Below are 12,397 nucleotides of genomic sequence, written 5' to 3' on the forward strand. Positions count from 1 at the left end.
CACTTTATTTATGATATCACATCCAATGTATGTATAACATCACACCTTCTCAATGGCATCACACCCACTACTTATGACATCACACCCACTACTTATGACATCACACCCTGTATATGAGATCACTGCTACTGTATCCATGCCATTATGCCTAATGTATTGACATCACATTTACTTTATCTATGATGTCACACCCCTTATATATGCCATCACCTCCACCATATATGTGACATCACAACAGCTCTATCTAGTGCCTCACACACACTCTATTACATCACAACCATTGTATCTTTGACATCACTCCTAATGTTTTTTGATATCATACCCACTATATTTGACATCACACGCACTATATCAATATACCCACTCTATATGTCATCTCACCCAGTATATGGCATCACTTCCACTACATATGACATCACACCCACTATATATGACATCACACCCATAACAAAAAACCACTTATCTCACATCACCTCTACTAAACCTGTGACATCAAAGTCACCAAGTCTATCACCATATCCACTGTATTGATGACATCACATGCACTGTTTTTTTGACATCATGTACTTTATATATGACATCACAGCCCCTATATATGACATCACACACTTTCATATCAACACACCTGCTATATCTGACATCACATCCATTATATCTGACTTCACAACCAGCATATCTATGCTCACACCCGCTATGTATGTCACCAAACCCACTGTTTTATGACAGCACAGACACTTATTTGACATCACACCCACTGTATGACATCATTTCCACTATATATGACAACACACCACTGTATTTATGACATCACAACCGATTTATTTATGAAATCACATCCAATGTATGTACGACATCACACCCACTACATATGACATCACACCCACTATATATGAGATCACTTCTACTGTATCCATGACATTAAGACTACTGTATTTAGGACATCACACAAACTCTATCTATGATGTCATGCCCCGTATATACGACATCACCTCCACTATATATGTGACATCACACCCGCTGTATCAATTACCTCACACACACTCTATGACAACACAACCACTGTATCTATGACATCACTCCTACTTTTTTTGTGACATCACACCCACTATATGGAAACATACCCACTGTATATGACGTCTCCCCCACTATATGTCATCACATCCACTATATATGACATCACACCACTCTATTTATGACATCACACCCACTTTCTATAACAACAAACCTACTTATCTGACATCACATACACTATATCTGTGACATGAAAACCACCTCGTCTATTACCACACCCACTCTATTGATGACATCACATTCACTGTGTTTGTGACATCATGTTCACTATATATGTCATCAGAGCCCCTATATCTGACATCACACACTTTCATGTCAACATACCCGCTTTATCTGACATCACAACCACTATATCTGACTTCACAACCAGCATATCTATGATCACACCCGCTATATATGACAGCCAACCCACTGTCTTATGACATCATATCCACTATATATGACATCACACCACTGTATTTATGACATCACATCCTCTTTATTTAGGACATCACATCCAATGTATGTATGACATCACACCCAATCTATGTCATCACACCCACTACATATGACATCCTACCCACTATAGATGAGATCACTTTTATTGTATCCATAACATTATGCCTACTGTATTTAAGACATCACACCCAAATATCTATGATATCACACCCCATATAGACAAAATCACATCCACTATATATGTCTCATCACACCGCTGTATCTATTTCCTCACATACACTCTATGACATCACAACCACTGTATCTATGACATCATTCCTACCCACTATATTTGACAACACACCCACTATATGGCATCATACCCACTGTATATGACATCCCACCCACTATATGGCATCACATCCACTGCATATGACATCACACCCACTATATATGATATCGCTCCCACTTTCTATAACAACAAACCCACTTACCTGACATCACATCCACTATATATGTGACATCAAATCCACCATACCTATCACCACACCCACTGTATTGATGACATCACATGCACTGTGTTTGTGGCATCATTTTCACTATATATTACATCACAGCCGCTATATCTGACATCACACACTTTAATGTTGACACACCCGCTAAATCTGACATCGCATCCACTATAATTAAGCTTTCTTTTCATACTGATACCAGACATCTTGTAGCTGACAAATTTTTGTAATGGTTTTTTGTCAATCCATGCAGAAAAATATGAACCAGTGCAGTAGGCAGATGAGGACCATTAATGCAAAAATAATACACACATGCTGGCTAAAAGAACTGAAGGTATTTTAAAAAACTATAAAATAAACAGACCTCAAGAAAACTGGGTTATTACTAAACAGCTCTCAACTATTAACACCCAAGTTCCTTATATTAACTAAGTTTCTCAACAGAGATGTGTTAGACATTTTAATTACAGGTCTATCCTTTCCATATCCCTTCCCACCCCACCTCCCAAAATACACTACTAGGGATGAGTATAATGTTACATGGGTAGAAATTTACAGATATCCATTTTCATCTTGAGCATGGATCTGAAAACTTTTTATTTAACCTTCCGTTACTGTACACTGTCCATCAGGCCTTCAAGATCTGACACTCACTCTTCCATCTGCTGCCACTTATCGATCAGTTCCTGATCGATCAGATACTGTCTGATTTGCATTAGGAACCAAAAGTCTCTATTGGGTCAAGGAGTGTTGTGCAACAAGCGCAGATACATCCTCACTCTCCCTGCTGGCATCGAATTCGGTTTCTTCAATCGAAGTGTCTGGTGCTGGTGCCTTGCCTGAAGATGGTGATCCATGCTCTTCTTCTCCTTCCCCTCTATGGCTCCTTTCCTCTATGCTGTCTCCACCAAGTTGTAAATGTGCAAAAGAGTCTTCCAGAGTAGTGCTTCCATCAGGGGATGGCGTGGCGGGGCTTGTTAGTTGACCATCTACTGATGTCAGGGGCCTCACAGAAGACGACTGAACAGAAGCTCCGCCCTGAGCCAGTACACTGTCAGCTCCATCAGCAGAGCTCTCTCTCACTAGGTTTACAGTATTAGAATCACAGTCCAGCCTAAGTCTGGCTACTCCCTTCTTTGTTATATCTATTATATCCCGCTTGATCTTCCTGCGACGTCCATGTTTGTTTCTCCTATACTGTACCATATTTTCGAGATTGGCAACAAACAGAAACACAGAAATTACCATCTCAGTGTACTTTTTAACTTTGGAAAAAGCATCCTCCAGCTCACTGCTAGTGCCCTCGTCATACTGCCACCACCCATTTCTTCCTTCATAATACCAGGCATATTCACCGTTTCCTCTACTTGCTGCCTTGAGTTCCTCTGGTGACAACAAGGTTGGCTTATCAAGGAAATCTTCGGGACTTTCTTGTCGACAGAGGGCACATCACTTTCCAAGCCATGAAGCTCCCTTCACACATAGATAGCAGAAAACATGTTTACAAGGCAGACTGACTGGGTGAACGCATGTTTGCAGACAAATGGCACATTCAGGCACAGTTAGAGAAGGTGCAGTATTAGAGCAAGACTCATTTGCTTTCCTCTTCGTAGGAAGCCTGTTTATAGAGTGATTGATTTCTCCACAGCCAGCAACCATTTCTATTACAGACCCCACAAATGCCTGCCAGAAAAATAAAATCTCATCTTCATGAGTAATCAGCCAGTTTGCAGAATTTTCTCCTCTATCTCTGGAGCATCCTGTGCTCTGTGGCCACCACCAAAGCCACCTTGCCATCTTTTCTCTTCAGCCTCCGAGCCCACAGCCCATATATTTTCTATTGTAAAAAGGGCTGTAATACACATTGTAATTCATGTATTTTTTCAAATTGGTGTTCATTTTCTTCTGATATATACCTCGGAGTGGAATTGCTGGGTCAATTGCTAGTTCTTTTTTAGTTTTTTGAGAAATTTTCATGATGTTTTCCACGATGACTGCACAAATTTACATTCCCACCAATTAAGTACAATGGCCTCCCTTTCTCCACATCCTTGTCAACATTTGTTATTTTCAGACTTTTTGAATTGATGATAGCCATTCTTATGAGTGTGAGTGATATCTCTTTGTGATTTTGGTTTTAATTTCTCTGACAGTGATGTTCAGCATTTCTTCATGTGCCATCTGTATATCTTCTTTGGAGAAAATCAGATCTTCCCATTTTTTTTTTTTGCTTGTTTTTTAATATCGAGTTGAATAATCTGTTTAGATAGTTTGGATATTAACCACTTATAGTCACATAATTTGCAAATACTTACTCTCATTCGGTAGGTGGTCTTTTCATTTTGTCAGTGTTTTCGTTTGCTGTGCAAAAGCTTTTAAATTTGATTAGATCTCATTTTTTTCCTTTGCTACCTTTGCCTTAGGAGACAGGTGAAAAAATGTTTGCTATGAATTATGTTAAAGAGTGTTCCGCCTACATTTTCTTCTAGGTGTTTCATTGTTTCCAATCTTTCATTTAGGGTTTTAATTCACCTTGATTTCATTTGTTTGATGATTTTTTTTTTGTAATCTGAAACTCCAATATTTTGGCCACCTGATGCAATGAGTTGACTCACTGGAAAAGACTCTGATGTTGGGAGGGATTGGGGGCGGGAGGAGAAGGGGACGGCAGAGAATGAGTTGGCTGGATGGCATCACCGACTCAATGGACATGAGTGTGAATGAACTCCAGGAGTTGGTGTTGGACAGGGAGTCCTGGCATGCTGTGATTCATGGGGTCACAAACAATAAGACACGACTGACTGAGCGAGTGAACTGAACTGAACTGAAGGCTTTCTACATATAGTATCAAGTCAACTGCAAGTAGTGACAGTTTTACTTCTTCCTTCCAATTTGGATGACTTTATTTTCTTTGCGTGATTGCTGTGCCTAGTATTTCTAGTCTTTTAGAAGTGGCAAGAGTGGGCATCTGTGTCTTGTTCCTGATGTTGAGGGATAGCTTTGAGCTTTCTACCACTGAATAGGATATCATCTCTGTTTGTTATATATCACCTTTATTATGTTCTGAAGACCACATGGACTATAGAGTCCATGGAATTTTCTAGCCCAGAGTACTGGTGTGGGAACAGTGCGACTTCAACATTGACTTTCATTATCTTCAGATATATTCCCTCCATAACAACTATGGTGAGAGTTTTTGAAATGAATGAATATTGAATTTTTCCAAATGTTTTTACAGCATCTGTTGAGATGATGATGTGTTTTTTGTCCTTCTCTTTCCTAATGTGGTGTACTACACTGACTAATTTGCAGATATTGAACCATCCTTGTGTCCCTGGAATAAGTCCATCTTGATCATGGTATTTGTTGGTTTCATAGTGATGTTGAATTTGGTTCTCTCATATTTTGTTAAGAATATTCACATCTATATTAAACATAAATATTGGCATTGAGTTTTCTTTCCTGGTGGTATCTTTACCTGGTTTTGGTGTTAGGAAAATAATAGCTTCATAAAAAATTTGGGAGTACTCCATTTTCTCAGTTTTTCGGAATCAGTTAGAATGTTGGGTTTAAGCTCTTCTTATATGTTTGTAAATATTCTGCTTTGAAGCAGTGCAGACCTGAACTTTATTTTACTAACAGATTTTTATTATAATTTCGATTTCACTACTAGTGTTTCAACTATTCAGATTATACATGCCTTCTTGATTCAGTTTTGAAAGTTTGTATGGTCCTAGAGATTTGTCAGTTTCTTCTAGGTTGTGCAATTTTTTGACATATATCTACTTGTAGTATCCTCTTATGATTTTTCCCTATTGCTGTGATGTTGGCTGTAATGTCTCATTTGCATTTGTTTATTTGAGTCATCTATCTTTATTTTTGATAAACCTGGCTAAATACTTAATTATTTTGTTTATCTTTTCAAGAAATATCTTTACACATGATTTTTTTTTTTTTACTTTAGGAAAGGGGAAGTCTCAATTTTATTAATGTCCTCTCTGTTCTTTATTATTGCCTTCATTCAGAGGATTTGGGACTTTATTTATTCTTCTTTTTCTACTTCATTTATATAGTAAGTTAAGCTGTTTATTTCAGTTTCTCCCCCCACCTTGAGGGAAGCATCTGTCACTATACAAATTCCCCTAGAACTGCTTTTGCTAAATCCAATAGATTTTTGAAAGTTGGTTTTCTTATTAGTCTCAAAGTATTTTCTGATTCCCTTTTTGATTTCTTCATTAGCTCATTGGTATTTAGTATCATGTTGTTTCGTCTCCATATGTTTGTGTTTGTCCCATATTCCCCGACTGTAATTGATTTCTTATTTGGTACCATTGTGGTCAGAAATAGTGCTTGATATAATTTCTGTCTTCTTAAATGTGTTGAGACTTGTTTTGGGGCCCAGCATTTGATCATCCCTGAAAAAATATCCTGTGCACACTTGAAGGTGTGTATTCTGTTATTTTGGGATAGACTATGCCAGGTGGCTCAGAAGTAAAGAATCTACGTAGAACGCAGAAAATGCAGATTTGATCCCTGGGGCAGCAAATTCCCCTGGAAAATGAAATGCAATAAACTCCATTGTTCTTGCCTGGGAAATCCCATGGACAGAGGTGCCTGGAGGGCTACAGCCCGTGGGATTTAAAAAAAGTCTGACAAGTTAGTAACTGAAGAACAACAACAAATGCTGTAGGTGTCTATTAAGTTCAAATACTCTAATCTGTCATTTAAGACTAGAGTTTTCTTACTGCTTTTCTATCAGGATGCTTTTTCCATTGATGTAATAGGTTATTTAATGTAGTAAGCATTTAATTTGCAATTCAATTGTCTTTTAATTTTCATACTAGATTATCTACTTGATTGAGCCACATCCTTTACTATGTGTTTGTGTGTACTGGTGGGACTTTTTCCCTTCTCTGTAGATTTGTACTTCTTTTTCCACTTAGAGAAGACTCTTTAATATTTCCTTCCGAGTTGGTTTAGTATGGATAAGCTCTTAGTTGTTGTTTGTCTGAGAAGTTCTTCTCTCCAATTCTGGATGATTACCTTGCTGGGTAGAGTATTATAGGTTGCAATTTTTCCCAATCAGGATGTTAAATACATATTTTTGACCCCTTTCTTTCTCTCTTTTCCATCTATGACCCCATAAAGCGAATGTTAGTATACTTGATGTTCTCTAGAAGTCTCTTTAACTCTTCTCCTTTTTAACTTGTTTTTGGTTTTGTTTTTCCTATTGCGCTATTTCCATAATTTTACATTCCAGATTAATTTTGCTCTTGTGTATTGGCAACCCTCACTTTGGTTTGAGGTAGGGCTAGGGATAGAGGGGCCAGAACCAGTGCCAGGTAGAGGCCGGACTTCTCCTGTGCTCAGTAGCCAACCCTGCCTATTGGGGAGTTAGGGTGAGTATCCAGTTGATGTTACAGAAGACCTGAGTTTCAGGTCCTAACTGAATCCATTTCGTGTAAGCGTGTACTGTATCCCCTTTCAGCATTGGAAATTTTTCCCAAAAGAAAGAAGTGCTGGAGGAAGAGTTGTTTCCAATATGGGCTTGGGTGCATACAGGGACAGTCCCAGCACATCAGTCATAGTTCCAGATACTCCCACTGTGCCACCTTCATAAGCATTGGTAATGGCTGCTCTCAACTTGTTCAGATGTAGAACAGATCTGAGTTGGCTCCACTCCTGGCACTTGTACATTCTTGTCAGCCATGGAAGCCTTTGCCTTAGTAGTGGGAAAGGGTTTTCTTTTAAATAAGAGGGGCTGGGGGAGGTATTCAGACTGTGTTAGGTCATAACCTGGCGTTGATGAGGGGAAACAGCCAGCATCCTGTGTAATTTCAACATGTTCCCTCTGCCTTGCTTTGTGAATAAGAAAACGTGTGGTTGCCTCAACGAACTCTTCACATAGAGATAAGTAAATAAATGCCCACCAACCCAAACAAAAGAGGAAGAGATAGGGAATCTACCTGAAAAAGAATTCCGGAACAATGATGGTGAAAAAGATCAAAAATCTTGAAAAAAAATGCAGTTACAGATAAGTAGCTTGCAGACAAGGATCGATAAGATGCAAGAAAGGTTTAACAAGCACTTAGAAGAAATAAAAAAAGAGTCCATGCATAGGGAACAATGCAATAGATGTGATCCAAAACACTCTGGAGGGAACCGACAGTAAAATAACAGAGGCAGAAGATAGGATATGTGAGATAGAATGATAGAAATAAATGAAACAGAGAGAAAAAAAGAAAAACGATTTAAAAGAAATGAGGACAATCTCAGAGACCTCTGGGACAGTATTAGACACCCCAACTTTCAAATCATAGGAGTCCCAGAAGAGGAAGACAAAAAGAAAGACCATGAGAGAATCCTTGATTAGATGATAGTCGAAAATTTCCCTAAAATGGGGAAGGAAATAATCACCCAAGTCCAAGAAACCCAGAGAGTCCTAAACAGGAAATACCTAAGGCAAAACACCCCATGGCACATATTAATAAAATTAAGAAAGATCAAAGACAAAGAACAAATATTAAAAGCAGCAAGGGAAAAACAGTAAATAACAACCAAGGGGATTCCCAAAAGGATCACAGCTGATCTTTCAATAGAAACTCTTCAGGCCAGGAGGGAAGGGCAGGGCATACTTAAGGTGATGAAAGAAAATAGCCTACAGCCCAGATTACAATACCCAGCAAGGATCTCATTCAAATATGAAGGAGAAATCAAAAGCTTTACACACAAGCAAAAGCTGAGAGAATTCAGCAATACCAAACCAGCTCTCCAACAAATGCTAAAGGAGCTTCTCTAGACAGGAAGCAGAGAAAGGGGGTATAAACCCGAACCCAAAACAATAAAGTAAATGGCAACGGGATCATTCTTATCAATAATTACCTTAAATGTAAATGGGTTGAATGCCCCAACCAAAAGACACAGCCTGGCTAAATGGATACAAAAATAAGACCCCTATATATGTTGTCTACACGAGACCCACCTCAAAACGAGGGACACATACAGACTGAAAGGGAAGGGCTGGAAAAATATGTTCCACGCAAATAGAGACCAAAAAAAAAAAAAAGGAGAAGCAGGAGTAACAATACTCATATCAGATAAAATAGACTTCAAGACAAAGGCTGTGAAAAGAGACAAAGAAGGACACTACATGATGATCAAAGGATCAATCCAAAAAGAAGCTGTAATAAGTAAAATATATATGCATCCAACACAGGAGCACCGCAATATGTAAGACAAATATTAATAATTATGAAAGGGGAAATTAACAATAACACAATAAGCGAGAGAGAACTTAATACCCCACTCACAACCATGGATGGATCTACGAAACCGAAAATTAACAAGGAAACACAAACGTTTTCAATCCCTTGTAAGGGAACTAAGATCCCACAAACTACATGGTACCCCACTACCCCAAAATTTATCTGTTTGTGGTGATCCTGTTTGTCATATGCACCGGGATTGGGCCACCTCCATTGCCCTGCCCTTGGGAACACACTGCTCCCACCAATTTCTTAGGATAACAGTGGCCTAATAGATATTTGGTAGGTTCACTCCAAATATTATTGAATCTTTGGGAGTGCTAGCTGTGGGTTTTAGTTGTATCAGCATTTTGTGCCTCCTGAGCACCTTTAGCTGACAGCATAGGAGAGTGTTGCAACAAAGCCCTTTGTGACGTAGGTGGCCAGGAGGTGATTTCTCCCTGCTTTTCTCACGGGAAGTATGACATTCACCATCCCCATATTGAACCCTCTTCCCACCTGGATCCTGGTAATCTATTTTTTTTTTTTGGTGGCTAATTATTTTTGCAATAATATATTGGTTGTTTTAGCCATATATTGACATGAATCTGCCCTTGGTGTACATGTGTTCCCCTTATTGAATCCCCCTCCCACCACCTTCCTCCCCATATCCTCCCTTCAGGTCATCCCCATGCACCAGCCCCAAGCATTCTGTATCATATGTCGAGCCTGGACCTGTGATTCATTGCACCTATGATAATATACATGCTAAATACCATTCTCCAAATCATCCAACCTTCAGCCTCTCCAACTGAGTCAAAAAGACTTTTATATACACCTATGTCTCTTTTGCTGTTTCGTATACAGGTTTAAGATTACAATCTTTCTAAATTCCATATATATGCATTAGTATACTGTACTACTTTGCCAACAAATTTCCATCTAGTCAAGGATATGGTTTTTCCTGTGGTCATGTATGGATGTGAGAGTTGGACTGTGAAGAAAGCTGATCGCCAGAGAATTGATGCTTTTGAACTGTGGTGTTGGAGAAGGCTCTTGAGAGTCCCTTGTACTGCAAGGAGATCCAACCAGTCCATTCTAAAGGAGATCAATCCTGGGTGTTCATTGGAAGGACTGATGCTAAAGCTGAAACTCCAATACTTTGGCAACCTCATGCGACGAGCTGACTCACTGGAAAAGACTCTGATGCTAGGAAAGGTTGGGGGCGGGAGGAGAAGGGGACGACAGAGAATGAGATGGCTGGATGGCATCACCGACTCTGTGGACATGAGTTTGAGTGAACTCCGGGAGTTGGTGATGGACAGGGAGGCCTGGCGTGCTGTGATTCATGGGGTCTCAAAGAGTCGGACACGACTGAGCGACTGAACTGAACTGAACTGATACTGTATTGGTGTTTTTCATTCTGGCCAATGTTACTCTGTATAATAGGCTTCAATTTCATCCACCGCATTATAACTGATTCAAATGCATTCTTTTTGGTGCCTGAAAAATACTCCATTGTGTATATGTACCAAAGCTTTCTTATCCATTCGTCTGCAGATGGACATCTTGGTTGCTTCTATGTCCTCTCTATTATAAACAGTGCTGCAATGAACATTGGAGTACATGTGTCTCTTTCAATTCTGGTTTCCTCGGTGTGTATGCCCAGAAGTGTGATTGCTGGATCATATGGCAGTTCTATTTCCAGTTTTTTCAGGAATCTCCACACTGTTCTCCATAGTGGCTGTACTAGTTTGCATTCCCACCAACAGGGTTCCCTTTTCTCCACACCCTCTCCAGCATTTAGTGCATGTAGACTTTTGGATAGCAGCAATTACGACTGGTGTGAAATGGTATCTCACTGTGATTTTGATTTGCATTTCTCTGATTATGAGGGATGTTGAACATTTTTTCATGTGTATGGATAATTGTCTGTTTATTTCTTAGGCCCATTTTTTATTGGGTCATTTATTTTTCTGGAATTGAGCTGTAGGAGCTGCTTGTATATTTTCAGATTAATTCTTTGCCTGTTGTTTCATTTGCTATTATTTTCTCCCATTTTGAAGGCTGCCTTTTCACCATACTTATAGTTTCCTTTGCTGTGCAGAAGATTTTGATTTTATTTATGTCCCATTCGTTTACTTTTCCCTTTATTTCTAATATTCTGGCAGTTGGGTCTTAGAGGATCCTGCTGTGATTTATGTCGGAGAGTGTTTTGCCTATGTTCTCCTCGAGGAGTTTTACAGTTTCTGGTCTTACATTTAGTTCTCTAACCCTTTTTGAGTCTATTTTTGTGTATGGTGTTAAGTGCTGTTCTAGTTTCATTCTTTTACAAGTGGCTGACCAGTTTTCCCAGCACCACTTGTTAAAGAGACTGTCTTTTCTCCATTTTATATTCTTGACTCCTTTGTCAAAGATAAGGTGTCCATAGGCGTGTGGATTTATCTCTGGGCTTTCTATTTTGTTCCACTGATCTATATTTCTGTCTTTATGCCAGTACCATACTGTCTTGATGACTGTGGCTTTGTAGTGGAGCCTGAAGTCTGGTAGGTTTAGTCCCCCAGTTCCATTCTTCTTCCTCAAGATTGCTTTGGCTATTCGAGGTTTTTTGTATTTCCATACAAATTGTGAGATTATTTGTTCTAGCTCTGTGTAAAATATCGTTGGTAGCTTGATAGGGTTTTCATTGAATGTATAAATTACTTTGGGTAGTATAATCATTTTCACAATATTTAATCTTCCAATCCATGAACACGGTATATTTCTCCATCTATCAATGTCCTCTTTGATTACTTTCACCAGTGTTTTATGGTTTTCTATGTACAAGTTTTTGTTTCTTTAGGTAGATATATTCTTAAGTATTTAATTCTTTTCGTTGCAACAGTGAATGGAATAGTTTCCTTAATTTCCCTATTTTCTCATTATTAGTGTATAGGAATGCAAGGGATTTCTGTGTGTTGATTTTATATCCTGCAACTTTATGGTATTAATTGATTAGCTCTAGTAGTTTTCTGGTAGAGTCTTTAGGGTTTTCTGTGTAGAGGATCATGTCATTAGCGAACAGTGAAAGTTTTACTTCTTCTTTTCCAATTTGGATTCCTTTTATGTCTTTTTCTGCTCTGATTGCTGTGGCCAAACTTCCAGAACTATGTT

General features: G+C 38.9%; 1 pseudogene; it reads right to left on the reverse strand.

The window, feature by feature from the left end:
- Nucleotides 1-2,600: 2,600 nt before the first annotated feature.
- LOC148774450 (E3 ubiquitin-protein ligase RNF146-B pseudogene) lies at nt 2,601-3,659 on the reverse strand (annotated as a pseudogene).
- Between the last annotated feature and the right edge of the window lie 8,738 nt (nt 3,660-12,397).

This window comes from Moschus berezovskii, chromosome 22 (genome assembly GCF_049115385.1).
Source record: "Moschus berezovskii isolate FMDL1 chromosome 22, NW_MosBer_1.0, whole genome shotgun sequence".
Taxonomy (NCBI): Eukaryota; Metazoa; Chordata; class Mammalia; order Artiodactyla; family Moschidae; genus Moschus; species Moschus berezovskii.